This window comes from Phacochoerus africanus, chromosome 9 (genome assembly GCF_016906955.1).
Source record: "Phacochoerus africanus isolate WHEZ1 chromosome 9, ROS_Pafr_v1, whole genome shotgun sequence".
In the NCBI taxonomy this organism is placed as follows: domain Eukaryota; kingdom Metazoa; phylum Chordata; class Mammalia; order Artiodactyla; family Suidae; genus Phacochoerus; species Phacochoerus africanus.
This window is the reverse complement of record NC_062552.1, coordinates 115945277-115951276: the sequence shown is the minus strand read 5'-3', so window position 1 is coordinate 115951276 and position 6000 is coordinate 115945277.

Genomic DNA, 6000 nt, shown 5'->3' with positions numbered 1-6000 from the left:
AAAAGATTTAAGGGAAATGTTGTGTACTTTGGATTACGATTGTGATCAAAAGACCTGAGATATGGACAGAGAAAGTAAATCTTGTGAAGACCTAGGGGAAGAGCCTTCTAGGTGGAAGCAGAATGTGGAAAGTTCAGGGAAGAGCTTGATGTGAGAGAGGAATTGAGAGAGGGCTAATTTGGGTGGCTGGAGCATGGTGATTGAGGGGAGGGAGTGAAGGTGGTATGAAAGGGATTTGGAGTACAAGACAAAGCAGGTGGAGTTTTCTTGGGGCACAGTGGGTTAGGGATCTGGTGTTGTCATTGCAGCAATTCGGGTAGCTGCTGTGGCATGGGTTCAATCCCTGGCCCAGGAACGTCTGCGTGCTGTGGATGCTGCCAGAAATCCCCCCCCCCAAAAAAAAAACAATAGGGGCAAGATCATAGTAAATGACCTCCTTGGGTATGGTCGGGAATTCTCATTTTATGGGAAGCTACTGATTTAGGTTTTAAAAAATAACTGTTGCTCTGATATGGTGAATGGTTTAGAATGGCAACAGTGAAATCAGGAAACCAAGGTAACAGTCTGTTTGAGAACTTTGGGTAGGGTGACAGTATTAGAAGTGGAAAGGAGTGGACAGAGTTAAGGTCAGTTTTGGAGGCACATCCTCTGGACAAGTCGGCCAACAGGGTGGAAGGACAAGAGAGAGGACTGTGGGTGATTCCCAGGTTTTTGACTTTGTGACCGGGTAGGTGATGAGATAGAGATGTAGGAAAGGGAAGCTTTTTGGGAATGGTGTAGCAGGACAGGGTGAAAAACTCTACTTTGATCACGTTAACTTTGAAATGGGAGCTCTCTGGAAAGTGATTCAAGAGGGCAACTGGATACTGGTTAGAAGTTCAGAAACAAGGCCTGGACTGGAAATGTAAATCTTGGAGTCATTGGCATACATGATATTTAAAGCTAAAAGCCTGGATAGGCTTGCCAAGGGAATGAGTCTAGACAGACAGACTATCGGGGACTGAGCACTGAGGTTCCCAATGTGAAAAGGTTAGAGAGATGAAGGGGAACCAGGAACACATATTCAGATGACAGACTATGTCCGGTGCTTTTGGTTCATGTGAAGAGAAAGGAATACTGTGAATCATTCTTTGTATTCAGCCTTGGAACGGTAAGGAAAGTTCAACAGTAGTCAGTTATATAGAGTCATCCAATTGATATATAAAATGATATATAGAAAAGAAAATGCAAAATTTGAGATTCTAGAAAGCCCTCACTATGCCAAGAAGATTGGTTTCGTGTTTCTCCTAGTACTTTCATCACACACATCTTTTATCACAGTTGCATTCCTATTGAGTCATTTGTGGGAATGAACCATCAGGAGCTCCCATTCTGCTCCTTCGCTCTCCACTCAAGCCCTTAGGCACACAGTTCTCCACATGGAGGCCTCCTTCTCGTTTTGTAGTTTAGGTGTCATCTCAAAGAGGCAGTCCTTCAATGGTGCAATCCCCTTACTCCCTATTCTCTATCATAGCACCATTCTACTCCTGATCTCTTACTAATTTATTTACTCATTTACTAATTTTTATCTTTATCCTTCTCTGGACTATTCCACGAATTCAGGGCATGTCAATATCATACCAGCCTATAATTTTTTTGGCCACAGTATCTAGCAGCTTGATATGGGATCTCAGTTCCCAGACCAGGGGACTGAACCCAGGCTGCAGCAGTGAAAGGGCCAAATCCTAACCACTATGCCACCAGGGAACTCCTTGGCCTATATATATTTAGTGAATATATTTGAATGAATAAATCAAGCGATTATGAAAAAAATTGAAAATTAGCACAAACAGCCACATAAGTAGTTTTTTCTCTCTCTCTGTAAAAATATCAGTGTCTTACCACATGACATTTCACTATTACTTTGCAGTGTTTGTTATATGACAGCGCTTGTCCCACATCCAGCTTTTCTCGCTGTCTGTTAATTTCTTAGGTTTTTCTACTGCATCTGCCTACTCTTCAGTGCACTGCCATACCTGCTTTTCACCACCTTTAGTTCTGTGCTCCCTCTCACCTTTTAAAGCAATCTTGGTCTTGGATAACCATATTCTTCCATCCTCTTGCCTGAATTCCGACTTGCTGCTTTGAGTTTCTGTTGCTTGTGTGCACCCCACCACTGACCCATCTGCCTTATTCCAAATCACCGGCTCCCTGTTGGCTTCCAATATCCTGATGTATTTCTGGGCCTGTGTTCTTGGGAGCCCTGGGTACTGTCTTCTTTGAAGACCTTAGGGAGGTGGATTGAGAGTTGAGCCAGGCAATGTCAGGTGATGGGAGTGATCATCTGTGACTTGGCTGAGACGCTGGTGCTGTCCCACGGATAATTTACCCCTGCTTTTCTTGGAGGCATAATACTTTGGCACAGGCAGAAGGATGTTCCCTGGAACTTCTCCACTCTATGGATGTCTGCCTGGGGTTTTTCACTTTCAGGGGTCCTTCAGCTGTGATTTTTCTGATAAAATATTTTGTTTGAATCATGTCTCTGATTCTACTCGCTACAATTTTAGTTACTTTTAAAAAATCTTAACTAAAACATGCTGCCTTAGTTTTAGTTTTATCCTGTTGGGTTTTTGTTGTTGTTGTTACAATGATCTAATTTGATTCCTTTTCTTTCTGCCCACAGTTGACCTTGTCAGATGTGTTGCTCAGCACCCCCTCTTCCTGTGTTTGGGAAGTCCTTACACAGGAGCCTTGGTGGGAAAGGGAACCCAAAATGCCACATAGTTGGTATCTCAGCCTTCCTTGCGGTTTGGGTCCAGGCACGTGACCTGGGTTTGACCCATCAGGGCCACTCACATGGACTTTGCATCTGGAGCTTGCAATGAAAAGAAGCAGGGACATGGAGAATCTCAGCAACATCCTATTTTCAGAGCTGGTGCCCAGTGTTCAGTCAGTGGAGGTGGTGCAGTGAGCTGCAGGCTTTCGGTGTTTTGGTTACAAAATCAAAAAATGTGATCATGGACTCTTCTATGGTGTGATATTTGGCTGTGGTCTTGGCTCCTGTGAGCCTTCTCAGCAATTCCATGGGTCAAACAATGTCCTTTTAGTTGACTCCTCATTCAAAAGCAGAGTTAGTTCCATCCAAGAACACTACATTTTTCTTTTCACAGTTCCCTTTTTATCATCATTCCTTCTGTACTTCTGATCATCTTTCTGGGCTCATTTTCTTTCTTGAAGTACTTAGTGTGGAACTCTTGATGGTAAATGCTCTCTATTTTTATATGTAAATGGCTTTATTTTACTCTTATTCTTGAAGGATAGTTTTGCTGAGCACACAATTATAGGTTGACAGTTATTTTCCTTAGCATTTGAATGAATTTTTCCTTTGCTTTCTGGTCTTATTTATCGCTAAATAAAAATGAATTGTCTTTTTACTTTTTTGCAGGTAATCCATCCTCTCCTCCAGCTCCTTTCAGTTCTTCTTTATAAGAGTTGAAGATTAAACTGAAACCCTCTAGATATTACTAGAAATATATTGCCCAGTAATTCCCCTAATAGCCAACTTGTTTTGATCTGAATATCAGCCTCAGGATCCAAGGAATGTTGCTCCATTGGCAAAGCTGGTTCCATTTTTCTTTTACTAGAATTCTCTGTTTCACTCCTTCACCCTGATACCTTTTTTCTTTTTTCCAGTTCTCAAAGTTTATAGTCATGTGTGCTTATGGCTACTTTCAGAAATCTTGTAAGGCCACCATCATCCCACATAGCTGCTCACTCTCTGCAAAGACCTTTCCCACTCTGAGAGTCTAGATTTAAAATCAGTATGCTAGGGTATAATGACCTGAGCTGAAATGAGCCCATTGAAATCAAATCATCTTAAAAGATTAGCAACTATAGAATTGAAAAACCATAAGCTGCTCTAGACTAAAGGTGGGATGCATCATACTTAATGAAGAAACACTCTAAGCGCTCCCATTAAAGTCGGAAATGAGATAAGGATTGAGTCATCATAATTATCTTTGTTCTGAAGGTACTGGCCATTGCAATTAGACCGAAGCAGAAATAACGAGTAACCAGGGAGTTCCCACAGTAGCTCATCAGGTTAAAAACCCAAATAGTATATCCATGAGGAGTGTGAGTTTGATCCCCGGCCTCAGTGGGTGAAGGATCTGGCGTTGCCGTGAGCTGTGGTGTAGGTCCTAGATGAGGCTTGCATCCTGCATTGCTATGGCTGTGGCGTATTCGACACCTACCCCAGAAACTTCCATGTGTCACAGGTGCAGCCCTAAAAAGAGGGAAAAAGAGAAAAAAAGAAAAAGAAATAAAGAGTAAAAGAGTAAACAATACTCTTTTTTTTTAAGACAAAGGAGATTATATCAACATTTCCGGAGCCCTGAAATCAACTGAGAGTCTAAGGTGCTAGAATAATTCAGTGAGGAATAGAGACAAAAAGCATGGAAGTAGAACTTAGTATCTTCAACTACAACTAGTTAGAAAAAGTGATGGTAGAAATGATCCCATTGCATATGTTTGAAAAAGATTAAAAGAAAGGAATAGACTTGGCAGGAAACATGCAGAATTTTTTATTTTTAATTTTTGTCTTTAAGGGCTGCATCAGTGGCATATGAAGGTTCCCAGGCCATGGGTTGAATTGGAGCTGCAGCTGCTGCCCTGCACCAAGGCAATGCCAGATCTGAGCCACGTCTTCTACCTCCACCACAGCTTGTGGCAATGCCTGATGCTTAACCCACTGAGTGAGGCCAGGCACTGAACCTGCATCCTCGGGGATACTAGTTGTATTCTTAACCCGCTGAGCCACCATGAGAACTCCAAAACATGCAAAATTTATAGGAAGAAAATTGTAAAACCACATGGAAAAGAAAAGGAAGCTCTAAAGAAATGTCAAAGTATGGCCACATTTAGGTAGGAACATTCAGCCCCATCATAATACTGATTTTCCTTAAATTAATCTGACTAGAGTGTTTGGGGTTTTGTTTTTTGTTTGGAACTGGAAAAAAAAAATCATGTGGAATAATGAAGAAGTCACAGTTACCAGAAAGGTTCTGAAAAGAAAAGATTGATGAAAAAGCACTCACTGTACTAAATACAAAAACTTATTCTGCCATAAGGAAAACAATGAGATGCTGGTACATGAATACATCAGCAATTCAAAGGAATAGACCAGAACACCCAGAAACGGATCCAAAATACACACAACAATTAAATAAAGGCCTTACTTCAAAACAGTGGAGAAAAGAGGGTTTATTCAGTAGATGGTGTTGGGACAACTGAGTCGCCATTTGAAAATACAATAGTTTGGATCTTTACTTCACAGATGATACCGAAATGACTTCCAGATGAATCAAAGAACTGATGTGAAAAAACGAAGCCATAAATGGCCACAAGATAAAAGAGAAAATGCATGTATTTAACTACAAAAAAATAAATCCTGTCACCATAAAAAAGTCAAAAGACAAAGGACAGATGGGAGAAATCTTTTGCAATTCACCTCACAACAAAGGGCTAATTTCCTTAACACAAACGCATGCTTAGAAATCAATAAGGAAAAGATCAACATTCCAGAAAAATGGGCAAAACCTCAGGAAAAACAAAGTATATACTATGAGAAACGCAGATGCCATGACAATATGGTATTTTCCGTGACATCACAGCATGTGGTTGGTAAGGGCGTGGAGCCACTGGTGCTCACGGGCTGGTGGTAAAAGTGTACTTTAGTTTCTCCATCAGCAGTGATGGGCAATTTGATAATAGCAAAAGTTTAGAAGCATTTTTCCTTTAAGCCACCAATTTCATTCCCAGAAATTTATTTTATAGCTATATTTACACATGGATGCGAATATTCTTTGTAATAGAACAAGATTGGAAACCACTGCCATGTCCGTCCATAAGAGGTTGGTTATATAAATTATGGTACATCCACAAAGGGGACTAAGAGGCAGCCATTAAAAAGGAATGGGGCAGGTGTAAGAAAAAAAGCTTGAAGATGTAGTGTTAGGTTCA